This window comes from Ptychodera flava, chromosome 15 (assembly GCF_041260155.1).
Source record: "Ptychodera flava strain L36383 chromosome 15, AS_Pfla_20210202, whole genome shotgun sequence".
Classification (NCBI taxonomy): Eukaryota; Metazoa; Hemichordata; class Enteropneusta; family Ptychoderidae; genus Ptychodera; species Ptychodera flava.
The window spans coordinates 8,790,921-8,804,833 of NC_091942.1; the positions used below are offsets into that span (position 1 = coordinate 8,790,921).

The 13,913-nt window shown below is 36.1% G+C and overlaps 1 protein-coding gene across 1 annotated transcript in view; it reads left to right on the forward strand.

The window, feature by feature from the left end:
- Nucleotides 1-13,913, forward strand: part of LOC139152237 (neurogenic locus notch homolog protein 1-like) — a 191,826-nt gene that overhangs the window by 134,310 nt on the left and 43,603 nt on the right. The gene's annotated exons all lie outside the window — the stretch shown is intronic.

The following is a 13,913-nucleotide window of genomic DNA, read 5'->3' on the forward strand; positions in this document are numbered from 1 at the left end:
ATCGTTACATAAAATGTCATACCTTCGAAGTTGTACAGCTGTCATGCCATTGCCCACGTACCACTCAATATAATACCATCGATAATTTACAATGAGGAGCACTATACTTGTCCCTAAACATGCACCTAAATATGAACGCTTAATAATTCGCAAATTCTATGCTCAAGAAAAGTAAATATTTTTCGACGTTATAATTGGCTGGACAGGGCTGACATGCAATCATAAGAATAAGCCATTAATGATTTTGCCAGTCCGGTGCAACTTGCTTTGAGTATTCATGTGTTTGTTCAAGCTTCTATAACGGTTTCATATGTGCAACATGTCAGGCCTGGTTGTAAGTTTAATATGCTTTGATTTCTATGAAGAAGGCGGACTATCCCTTTTCTCAGACTGTTGTCATTTTGTAGTGGATTGATTTCTACTTATGTATGTGCTTAGACAGTTGTCCTTTTATATTGGATTGATTTTTTTTCTATTTATGTATGTGCTGACAGATGTTGACTTTCATAACTGTAGAATGAAATATGTATTTTTCTGTGATTACATTCATATGAAAGTTTTCCAGTCAGGGATTTTACCTCAGTCTGAACCAGATCTTAAAGTAACAATTGGCGCGTAATTTTCGACAAATTCAGAGCGAATAGTTTCAAAAATTACTGTAGAAAAGTCTCTCTCACAACTGCACTTGTTCAAAGGGAACCTCAAAGTCTTTTTCCTCAAATATAGTTACCAAAGAACTTATCAATTCAACTTGAGATTCGAGATACGGCCGTTAGAAAAGAATCCATGCATCCAGAATATATCGATGTGATGGGGTTTTCTATGCAAAAAATTATTTTTAGTGCAGAGAAAGAAAGAGAGTTGTAGATGCCCCTGATTGCATTGTGATAAATACAACTGTATGGTTGCGCTAATAAAGATGTGAAGTATTTTATTCAGCTTCATGGGTTGAAACTAGAAAATGAGTAAGGTAAACAATAAATACCTCAAAATTAAATTGAATTCGATACATGGAACAGTTGAATAAATATCACATTTTGAATCATCCCGCAAAGTCAGACTGTGGTTCATAAATACCTATTGTTTGCTTTGACCTCATGAGGCACCAATGAACAATGATTAAATTCTAATTAGCATTGCATGCTAGACTTTTAGGAAGGTTGCAATACGTCTATTGATCCAGTTGATGCTCAAAGTCGTGAGTATGCTGTAAGGTTTTCAACTCTATGTCAACAACTAACACGATTGGAACTAAATTTGGATAATTGGATTGGCAACATTTCTCAAGAATTTTAGAAATTTGACTAATATTACACCATATTTGCTTACCATCTTTAAAATTTTATTCAAAATTTACGATGCTGTTGAAATGTTATGCGTAAGAATCAGTGCATGATAGTATCTAATGCAATATTGTTCAAAACATTTGAACAATATTCATATTTGAATGAAAATATGAGAGTTTGTCTGTATTTCTCATTACTGAAACACTAGTAATAATCTCAGTTTGTCACTTTTCCTCGACCAAAATTAAGCTTTTCGATTGATTTACAGTTAAGTCAGTCAGGGTCATTTAAAATGTGCCCTGACTCAATTTAATGTTTATGAAGCCTTAAATTCACGAAAAAGTCAGGGGCATTTCAAAAGTGCCCTGACTCAAAAGTCGTCAAGTAGAGAAATTTTAAGCATTTTGTCTCATTTCTTTAGTACATTTACACAAAAATGAACTTATTTCATGAAAATGAATCCGATGAAAGGGGTATGCAATAATCGTTGTGCTTTCGTTGTTCTGCTCGATGAGAACAATATTTCAAATTTTACACTATAATTCCATCGTTTTGTAAAATTTCAGCTGAAAAAATGTCGATTTCGTTACATTTTCCTAATATTTACTCTCATCCAATTTTCCCAAATTAGTTCCAATCGTGTTAACTGTGTTTTCATTTTTTATCATTTCATAAATGTTTTTAAATTTACAAAATCTATCATAGCTATCAACCAGTGTTTGTCCAATCCATGTCAAAGAGTGGAAAGTGTGTACCAACAGCTGAAAGTTGTTCTACATTCATGCGTGTATGTCAAGACTGCTTCTCAGGCTATGACTGCGGTCAGTGCAATTTCATACAACACAGACATGTATCAAATTTCACGTAAAGAATGTGAATTAAGATACATGTCTATGAAGATTGATAACAAAAATCAAAGAATTCAATCAGGAATTTGTAAGTAGAAGTTCTGTATACCAAAATGTTGACAACTTGCCGACAACAGCTGCTGTTGGTTACACACGATGTGTTTTACTTCTCTAAAGAAGAGCGAAACACTCATTTGGTTAAAATGTGATCGATACAGCAAGAAAAACTATGATCAAAACAAGTATAAAAAATGAAAATATTTCACATCTTTGTCCAGTGTAACAGTTGCTGCATACGCAGGTAAGATCTGTGCAAGATCCTGGTGTGGGTTGGCAATAACCACCATTGAGGCAAGGATTTGCTTTACACTGGTTGATACCTGCATAAAAACAATTTAAATTGAAGCTGCAAGCAGCGTTGGCGGGGCCCAAGCAATTAACATCGTTTTAAATTCTTGCACTGATGATATTATATGAAATTGAGTTTGGAAATGTCTTTTGCTTCTTGTACAAAAGGGTTTCGTTCACTGTCTCATAGTTACTATAGGTTTCACTCGTAATCGCATGTTTTACACAAAAATCAATATGGCGGCCAAACTACTCGGCCAATCCAAATGCCTCTTGCAAACTAAGAAGAGCTCACACTAAGGATGACACGAGTAAAATTTCACCTCCATAAGTGTATTGGTTCTGGAGTTGAAGATTTTTAAAGATTGCGATGCTCGCATAATACAATATGGCGGCCAAAACCACATGAACTATCAAGTTGCCTTTCACAAACTTCAAAGAGCTCACACTAAGGATGACACAAGTAAAATTTCAGTTCAATCAGAGTTTTAAAGATAACCGGTAAATTGCAAATTTTGCAAAATCCAATACGGCGGCCAAACCGATCAAATTGACTTTCGCAAACTTAGGAGAGCTTGCATCAAGGATGACACGAGTAAAATTTTAGTTCAATCGCTGTATTGTTTCTGGAGAAGATTTTTAAAGATTAAATTGCGATTTTCACAAATCCAAGATGGCGGCCAAACCTTGTGACCCACCCAAATTTCTTTCGCAAACTTGAAAGACCTCACATGTAGATGATACATGTGAAATTTCAGTTCAATCGGTGTATTGGTTCTGGAGAAGAAGATTTTTAAATATTGGTATTTTTCGAAAACCAATATGGCGGCCAAAGTCACGTGAGGCAGTCTGAACAGTGTGCAGAAGAGTTAACTCACGCTGGAAACAATACCAGTGTAGTATCTGGGCATGTGCAGATGTAGTCACCACAGTTTTCTGGTGCGGTAGTGGCACCCCTGCAGGTACCACCATCGAAGCAAGGATTATACCTTTTGCAGAACGTGCCCAAAATATGTACACAGAATGGATGTATGTCAAATCTCAATATAAAGCCTATTAAAACCTAGAAAGCGGTTTTCATAGTTCGTTTTGTTTGTAAAGCCTAAAGTACGGAAATGTAAAAAGAGAAAAAATGAACTCGGGCACAGATTGTGAATAAAATGTCTTTAATCTTATTACGAACTCTAGAGCAAGGATATTGTTTAGCCTGTCATTATGGTGTAAATATTTCTCTGCACTGATCATTTTACCGTAAAGCATTAAGTATATTATGGTTTGAAATATTTTTTAATGATTCCCCTACTTTCTGCACCATACTTAACCTCGACTACAAAAAAGGTGCAAGTACTATGTGATAAGTCATATTAGAAATTGCTTAATATAGTCTGCTATAATTGTACATCTTTCTTAAGTGCTTTATTTTTGCACTAAATCATAGGTGGTAAAAGTAAATTCTTTCTCCTCACTTCATACTTTGAAATAGTCCTCAATCAGTGTCAGCCTAATCCGTGCCAAAACAACGGACTCTGTCAGCCTCAGATCCTATGTACATTGTTCAGTTGTGTCTGTCAGGGATGTTAACCGGGTACTTTTGTGAACAGCGTTAGCACACTTACAATATTTTAATTGTCATATATTCCCCTTCCTTCCTTTTATTCGTTATTTTCAGTAGTAATACACAGTGCTCAATTTAAAGTGAAATTTTCTCACGGGTGTCTGTCAGACCACAAATCTGAGATTATTAAGGGGAGATCGAAGTATGACAAGGAAGACCTATTTCGTGAAAAAAAATTATAGTCGTGACCCTTTCCATATTTTGAGAAGGCTAATGCGAAGTGACTGTATTAAAGCTTCGTGGTCATGTTCGGTGTACTGAGAGACTGGCTACTCACCAAAGTTTATTCACTTTTAATTTCAGTGATGGATCCTTGCACACCAAGCCCATGCCTAAACGGCGGGACTTGCATTTCCCAGGGTTGTGAAGATTACCTTTGTACTTGCCCGTCATGTTTTACTGGAAATATATGTGAACTCAGTAAGCTCAATGAATCATTTTGCTTATACCGTATGTTAAACCTATATCTGATGTACAGAAAGTAACTTTCTAACAAGCCATTATCACGACCTTTCCTGTGTCAGAGAGTATATGTAAAGTCAATCGCCGATGTGGAACCAACACGAAATTGTTTAGCGCTTCCCTTAGCAAGCTCTAAGTTTCTAAACAAAGATCCCTTATTTACATTAATATCACCCTCATTTTACCAGGAATAACTCTCTAGTGACTATACTACGTATCGTCATGACTCTTCAGTCCTATATACTGTTTGATGACTCAAGCTATTTCGCGATCAATAGTAAAATAAAGAAAATAAATAATTGTGCTTTTTAAAAATAAAATATTGTAAAATGTTCATGCCAACAATTTTGTTATTCACTAATCTACAAAATGTAAAAAAATATATAAAGAGGTTTCTCTCAAATTTAGGGAGGAATATCATCAAAATATATTTGGATGCCACTGTTAATATATACATATTGCCCATAAGGCACCAAGAAATCAATCTATATTATCTTCTATGGGCTAAATCAATGCCAACCAAACCTCTGTCAAAATGATGGCTTCTGCATTCCAACCAAGGGTCGCGCACACTATTTACCTGCTCCTGTAGGTGATTTTTCATGGAACATTGTCTACAGAAAGTAAGTCTATATTCCTGTTGAAAATGGAAATTAGAGCAACGGCGAAACCAGATAAAATCGATGCTTTACCGTTTGATATTACTATATCAGTTATAGGGAAAAGTCAGATGAAGTTCATATGAAGTTGAAAGAGATTACTATATTTTAGTTATGAACAAGAATTTAAGGAAAATAACAAAAGTTTTGGTGAAAGAGTTGATTCAATACTCTCGTGCTGTCGGAGACATGATTAATCGAAGGCCCTGTGATGGAGTTCACATTTGGAAGTACCGTGTAGCATGACGTCTGACTTCTGAAATTATCAAAGACTGTCCCCAATATCCATATGTTTTTGAAATCACCAATAATATGCAAATTATGGTTGTGTTACCTTTTTAGTACTTGGAATGGTCACAGTGTATAAAAATTGCGTTTTTTTCAACATATTTGTTAATTTTCATTTCCTCATTAATTCATCAATTTCCATTATTTAACCATTGAATTCTGTCAAATCGGCATAGACTGATATACAATTGTAACAAAAATTGTGAAGAAACACTGATATTTTATATCGTTCTGACCTACGAAGTGTAATGTAACAAAGGCCCTGTATACGGGTCAGGTAGGTAAAAGCATAATGTTACATCACATCTGGCACCTCAAATTGTGAAATATTTCTCATATAAGTGTATATGTTTTGAAATACAATGACACACTTGTCCCAAAAACAACATGCAAATACTGGCCCTGTGACCTGATTTATTTTTCAAAATGGGCGCCAACATTACACGTTTATCATTATTTTTACATGTTTTCAAATTTTTGACTTACATTATTTAAATCATCCAGTCACAGACATATCCAAGTTTGGTGCAAAGGATGCTTGATTCACTATCTACTACTATAAAACTAAAAATCTACTGCCCCTTGATAAAAGAAATACAGAAATAGCAGATATTAACAGAAAAACAGTACAATAGCGAGGTCAATGTCAGCTCAAAACGTCAGTATAACAGAGGCGGGTGGGAGCATTAAAAACACCAGCAGCCGTAGCTATGACAAAACATTGTGAGAAAAAGGTGGCAAGCCACGAGGTCGCATAGAGAAAAAAGCTGATTGTTTGCAATTGGTCATATGACCATCTGAGATAGCGCGATTTAAACACTGGTCAAAGAGCTATACTTTAATCACCTAGTCACAGACATATCCAAGTTGGTGCATAGGAGGCTTTTATTAACTATCTACTACTACTTCTTAACTGACCATCTACTGCCCCAAACTACAAACATTAGACCGAGTAGACATTTACACATTTAGCAAACAAAAGTACAGAGTTAGCGTTGAATGTCGATGGTAAAGTAAAGTACTGTGAATAAGCATAACTTTTCAATCAACCATGATTTTAATGACATCACTGAAATACCACAGTGTAAAGCCCAGGAACCCCCCCCCCCCTACGTAGACTGTGAGCTTACAAAGCTGAGTGGTACCCCTGAAATTTTCAAGTGATTTTGAAGTGTGGCATTAAAATTGGTAGGCAACAAGTGAGTAAATGAGCTATCATAAGTGGTCACCACAAAGGCAGGCCAACCACTAGGAGCACTCGGTGAACAGCGAAATGCACGTAATACAACCGAAACGGGGCAAGCGGATGCCTTAGAATTGTAGGAAGTTACCAAACACGGTCAATTGTCTGAAATGTTTTCGTCAAATACAAGGTAACAGACAAGCCCCAATGATAGACTTGAAAAGCTGCAAGTGTGAAATGTTTTTTACTATCAAAGCCTTTCAGAAAAATATGAATGCCTGAGGAGGCCAAAAACCCTTCTAAACATGCTGCAAAACACTGCATCACATGCATTGCAAAGATCTAACTGATGGAAAATTGCAAGCAACAAAGTTGGAGTAATGGGTAGATTAATGGAAACTACTGTGCCTTTCTCTCCAGAAACGCCCAAAGTAGAGTCAAAACTCAATTGCCTTGCAAAGGGTCGCAAAACCATACTCTATATGCAGAATGCGAACAATACTTAATACTGTTTAATAGAAGAAAATTTTAGGCGGCGAGCAAGGTAAGCTGCATATGTGTACACCATTACAGAGTTTGCTGAGACAGGTGGATAACCCATCAAAATACAAAACTCTAAATATTACTTCCAGTGAGTGCTTTAAGTACGTTTCGTACTCATTGCAACGGCACTGGACCAGTACCTGGCAACTTCCATGTCAAACTGCGTTGCCAACTGTTCGATCTCTGGATCTGTGGAATGAGGGTCAGCAAAGCAAATTTAGACATGGGCTGACAAACAGTTGTACGTACATATGGGATAGTAAAGTCCTCCCGGGTCAAGAAGAGAATGCAGAGAATGCAGGAATGCATGATTCTTCAATGTGCCTCTTTAATTATATGCATTGCTTTCAAATTGTCTGCATGAGGGACAACATTATGGTTGGTCCAGTATGGGACCCACTTGTAAGCTGCTATAATAAGGACTAGTGCTTCTCTGTGGTTAATATGCAAATTTAAGCACCCTGACCACTCTGACTAAGGTAAATTCAACAGTCATTACTAAAGAAGGCACCAGCAGCTTTGTTTGATGAATCACTATGGACATCCGTAATAGGTACTGAATCTAACAGCTTCCAACAATGGAATCCACCAATTTAAATCTGCAAATAATTCACTGGATAAGGGCATTTTGTGTGTCGGTCCGTCGAACTTAGGCTCTGTTATGCTCCTGAGGAAAGTTCTGCCCCTTGAATAACTTCGCAGGCCTAGTTCAGCTTCCAAGCCATGGATCGCAATTCGCGACGAGAAACACGTTTCGTATGCTGAAACTTCAAGAGCAGGTGAAACAATTCATGCGATTTCGCTTGCGGCAGAGGCAGTGTAAGATTAACGGTGTCAATTAGTACTCCAAGGAAAAATATACGCGGAGTTGGGCTCTCTGCTTTTTGCCTTGCAATGGCAAACCAAAGCTTACGTATGATTTTTATAAGAATTTTTAATGCCTGCTGACATTCCTGATTTGAATCTTCAATTTAATTAAAAAGTCATCTAAGTAAACAACCAAGTGTAGATACCCTTCTGTTCAAGTATCCCCGAACTGCTTCAGTGAAAAATTATAGGCGCTCTATTTTTCCAAAGGTAACCTTGTGTCATTACATGTATGTTGGCTCCTTTGATTTGCAAAGGGTCCACTTTAGACCAGTGAACATGACTTGGATGGGTGGATGCGGACTGACCTATTCACAAAATTCAAATCAACGTGGGACTGAGCCTACTGCACTAATAATGTGAATTTTATTGGTCGTTACAATATAACTCCTTTCACGAATTTCAGTCAAAATTTGTTTCTCAACTGCTTTATTATTAACAGGGTAAGTGGCGGAACCATAGTTTTCTACCTCTACATGGGCAACCTTTCTATTAAAATCAGTTATATGATAGCCATTCTTGATACCATCAAGAATAAAATCCCTTTTAGGGAGAGCTAGTACCGATACTTTATCATATCCCATTTCTAAATCAGATTTTGCAGTCCCATGACCGTAAATTTTGAAATAAAAAGTTGATTTATTATGTTAAGTTTTGCCCAGATTTTCTTGTCCTCACCCAGAAGTGAAGAATTTCACACAGGATCCTTTAATAGGCGTCAGACCGGTCAAGGCATCCTGTTCAATACCATTTGGCAGTTGATTTTATCAAAGTTTGTCTACAATTACAAGATATTTTTGTAACTGTAGTATAACACGTGCACCAAAATACTGGTCACATGACCTCATTAAGAAAGTGTTTAATGAGGCTAAAAATGACTAAACTGCAAACCAGAACCAGAAATAATATTATGGGGCTATTACAAGAAGTTTGGGCGATACCGCGTCGTATTCGAGTGATGTGTCCGTATCTGAGTAACGTAATCTAATTTCTAGACCCAAAGAGTGATTTTACATATATATATATATATATATATATATATATATATATATATATATATATATATATATATATATATATATATATATATATATATATATATATATACACACACACAAAGAATTATTGATTGTTCCAATAATTCGAGATTTAACGATTGTGTATGCATGTTATTCATTCTGAATGATTACATTTGAGAATGCTATGTGGGTTCTAATAATGAAATATTTCAAACTATACTGACCTGCAGTGATGGACCCATGTCAGCCAAATCCGTGCCAAAGTGGTGGACTTTGCATACCAGCAGACCCTCCGAGCCAGTGTTCTATGTTCACATGCACCTGTCCTGGCTGCTTCACTGGTACCGTTTGTGAACAGTGTAAGTTAAAGGGCCTATGTCATAATTTCATAAGTTTTATTTTTTCCCGTCAAAAACTCAGCTAGGGGACCTGTCTATGGATTGCATATTGTGTCAGTTCGGAAGATGTGCGCAAATGGCGACATTTGACTCCTTTTTCATGGCAGGTGATCAGGGGCACTTCGCACCCGAGCTAAGCAGCGGTATTTGCATATTGACCAAAAGGAACTAACTTTTACTTTCCTTTTTTCTGGATATAGGGGCGATACGCAATGCAAGGCAGTGACGTAAGCTAACTTCTAGACCCAAAGAGTGACTTTACATTTTGTTGTTTGGGCATGGCATAAACACTTTATAATGCACTTCCTTTACAACCCTTTGACTTTCTATCTTTGTGGAACTGCTGCTATTTCTCTTTTACAAAAAGATAGACTTGGAGTACCACCCTTAAAGCCAGATTGCAGATTTACATGTATGTCTTTATCATATATCGGAAAGTTCGAGAATCTTACACAAGGTGATCTATATATTATTGTCATGTCTCTCTTTTCAATAAGGGCAAAATTTGGAATCAAAAATTTTATTCCGGGCTTTGAATTACTAGAAACTCTGTCGGATAGTTATAAGTTTTTAGAGACGTAGAAATATTGAATTGCCCTAAACTTTATGTGTACATTATAATTGGAAGAGTCACATTGGGAGAAGTCGTTCTATCTCATATGTTTACAGTGATGAATCCATGCCAGCCAAACCCTTGCCAAAATGACGGAATATGTTTGCAACAAACCTGTGAAGCATTTCGCTGCAGCTGTCAATGCTGTTACACTGGCCAGACCTGTGAAATACGTGAGTATAAATGTATTGGACATTACCTCTAATACTTTAGTAATGTGCATACTTAAACATATCATATTGAACATATCATTGTTTCCACAAAATTGTTCTGTTAAGAGAAAGGTAACATTGGTATGTAACAGACCTTTCATCCTGTAAACATTGCAAAAATGTGGGTTTAAATATATTCAAATGCTGTATTTTCATGTCCAAAATTTTACATTTCCGTTATCATCCATGTCAAACTTGGTTTCATTTTAGTTTTTCAATGTCCCAGTGTTTCCAGAAAAGTACAACACATTTTACTTAAAAGTGTGACTACATGTTGTACTTTTACCTCAATTTATTTTACCTCTTTCTTCTTTTCTGAGACTGAATCGTTACTGTAGGTTTAAGATTTTTGTACCTGCCAAATAATTGAAATAATATTATTGAATAGCATGAACCACTGACTTTCAATATTCGACGCGTGGGAAATGTTTTCTTTTGTTTAATTAATAATGTTGTTATCATATTCACAACAGGTGTGGATCCTTTTAACAGCAATCCCTGCCAGAATGCTGGTATCTGCACAACTCCTGGAAGTCAGTGTTCATACTATCAGTGCCACTGTCTGCAGTGCTACACTGGTACTAACTGTGAAACGTGTAAGTTCTAATTCTGATTTAGGCACTGTACGTCGAACCAAAATGACAATAGAGATATGTATTTTCCTAAGAAGTTCATATTTTACAAGATACGCATACAACTGGTACTTTCACTGATAGGTTTTAGGTTGATAATGATTTGTCATGATGTGAAAAATCTTGGTCGGTAAGGCAACTGGAAGAGATGGAATTGGAAACTTTGAGTATAAGTGGGAATAAAAGGTAGTTAACGACAAGTAATGTTTCACTAACCGAGCCATCATAAATGTCAGCAAAAATATTCACTACATCCGATAACATTAACATCGGGTTTTTTCAACTTTTAGTTGCCATGGGTTTTCATTTTCTTTTCTTCAATATTATGCATCATAAAAGTATATATTTTCATCGATAGTGATCGATCATTGCACATAAAAGCCCTGCCATTAGGGATTCTGCACTGCAAATCAGGGATCACCCACTGCGTTCACAAGTACATGCAGAGAATGTTATGAAGTTATGTGTGATGTCTGTAACTAGAGAATCAAAGTTTACGGTTTCTAGAAAAGACAAAATAGAACTGCATGTTCATCAAGGTTAAAAACGAAATGAAAGAACTTTGTGCGAGGCTCTTCTCGTATTCTTACAGAGCCTTTAATATAAATAATTAAAAGGGAGAACAATATTAGCGTTAATGTGGTCTTATGAAGTTGTAAATCCATTTACATTAAAATACGTTGTCATAATAGTTGAAAATGAAGATGCCTTCCTATATTACAAGCAGCTAACGTACTTGTTGATGTAAAAATATTTCCTATACAAGCTGCAGTACAAGGTAAATAATTGTGAAATTGCTAAACGAGCTTTGACTCACTATTCAAAAGATGCCCACTGTCTATAATGACTCGGGCATTTACATATCAACACTTAAAAGATACTGCTGAATTGAAGCGTGTTTGGAAGGTTATATCTGATTAGTCTATTGTCACTTTTCACAACTAGTTAGGAAACTTGTTTGTATTATTCAATTATATTAGTAAGATTCTGCCGACCAGATTTATTACAGCTTCTAAAAAACTGCAAGTCAACCCAAAAAATACAAAATTTGTATAAATCTTTGACCTTTCTCAAAGACTTTTTTCGTTATATTAACCCGAAATAATAGCAAAACATATACAAAATTATCGGTGTTATATTCTAAAACTGCGTTTTCAGTGTGTTGCACAACATGTTTCAACCTGTGGTGCATTATTAAACGGGAACAATATAGTAGTATTCCACGCCAAAGGCATGTCTAACAACATGCCAAAGGGATATCTAACTGAATGTATAGATTTTACAGCCAGGATGCTACAATAAACTGCTCGTCCCATCTTATCTATACAAAACTTTACCTCGTTATTTTCACAGTAATGAATCAATGCCAACCAAACCCATGTCAAAACGGTGGCACCTGCTTCCGAAGTGTAGGATCTTGCACAGCCTATACATGTGCCTGTCAAGCCTGTTACTCTGGGCCAACGATCGATCGATCGTATGTAAAACTGTACTTATTCTGTATTTGTTATTATATGTATTCAATTAAATGTATTCAGCAGTAACTTAAATATATGTTTGCCGCTTTTTTGTCAACTGATTTTCACATTTTATCATGCCTTTCGTATCGTCTTTACTCCAAGTCTATCTATCTTTGCGCTGACATATGGAACAGGTATGATTCATTGCGAAATATTTACTAGCTTTTTAAGTTTAGGCGAAAGAAACAATCGATAATAAAATGTTGTACATTACTAAATAAAAGAGAAATAACCACTGCAAGCTTGCATAACTATCTCAGATTATGGGTGAGGAACAATCGTAATACTTAAACTCAGGGCTGACACATTGAGTAAGTGACTTAGATGCTGTGTGTTATAAATACGAATCTACCAAATAATTTACGGATTTCACAGTTTGTTCCCCTGAAACACTCAGGACACTGACAATTACAATGGTAGCCAGTACAGCCAAATGAAGTACACTGTCCGTTGTCCTGACACGGATTGTGTGAGCACGGATCCAAAACTTGGAAATGGTATCTCCATGAAGTAATAACCGCACCCTTTATTTGTAGTGTCTGGACAATACCTTACTGCTGATACGCATCATAACATGCTAAAAGCAAGATAGTGTGATTTTCATAAGTTAAAGACTATCAAATATGTAAAACAGTGGTTGTAATCATCTTAGGTAATTGTGTTAAGGAAAGGATATACTAGTATAACGAAATCACTTGAAATAAAGCACAAGAAAATTGAGAAAATATAAAAAATCAAATAAACGCTGACATATGCTAGGAGGTAGTACGGGTAAAGCAACCTCTACAAGAACAAATAATACTCTGTAAATGATCATAAACCTGTTGGCAGAATCCACTACTTTCAGAAGATCTGCTAGATCATCAGTGTAAGCAAAAAGAGTTGCTTACTAAAATAGTGTCATACAAATATCGCTTTGCACGAATGAATGTGATTGTGTCTCACTCAAAGCATAAGATTAAGAGAGAATACCACATAGTCGAAGTATTTTCAGGAGTTCACCGTTGCCATGGGGACACCTTCTATTTAAGATGTGTTGAAAGTTTCAAAATGTACATCTCTTGCACATCATCGCCCTCATAAAGGGAGACTTATATTCTTGGAACATAATTTACAGAATTGCACTTCTCTTGTCAACAGCATGTATAAGGACTTAATATCTTTTCAGTCTCGGTATCAATGTAGTGAGGCGTAAGAATTCTGGGATACGGAGAAGTGTACGTCAGAGTGTCAGTGTTTTCATGTTAGTGACGGCCTTTGATTCATATGTTGGCAATGCTGTACAATTTGAAGTACTTAATGTCACAGGAGCATGTGTATGTATGCGGTTAGAGGATAAGGGAAATACTAAAAAGGATATTTGGATCACCCAAGTTTGATGATACTCACATATCTAACATTGCGTTCCTTTGAAGCAGCC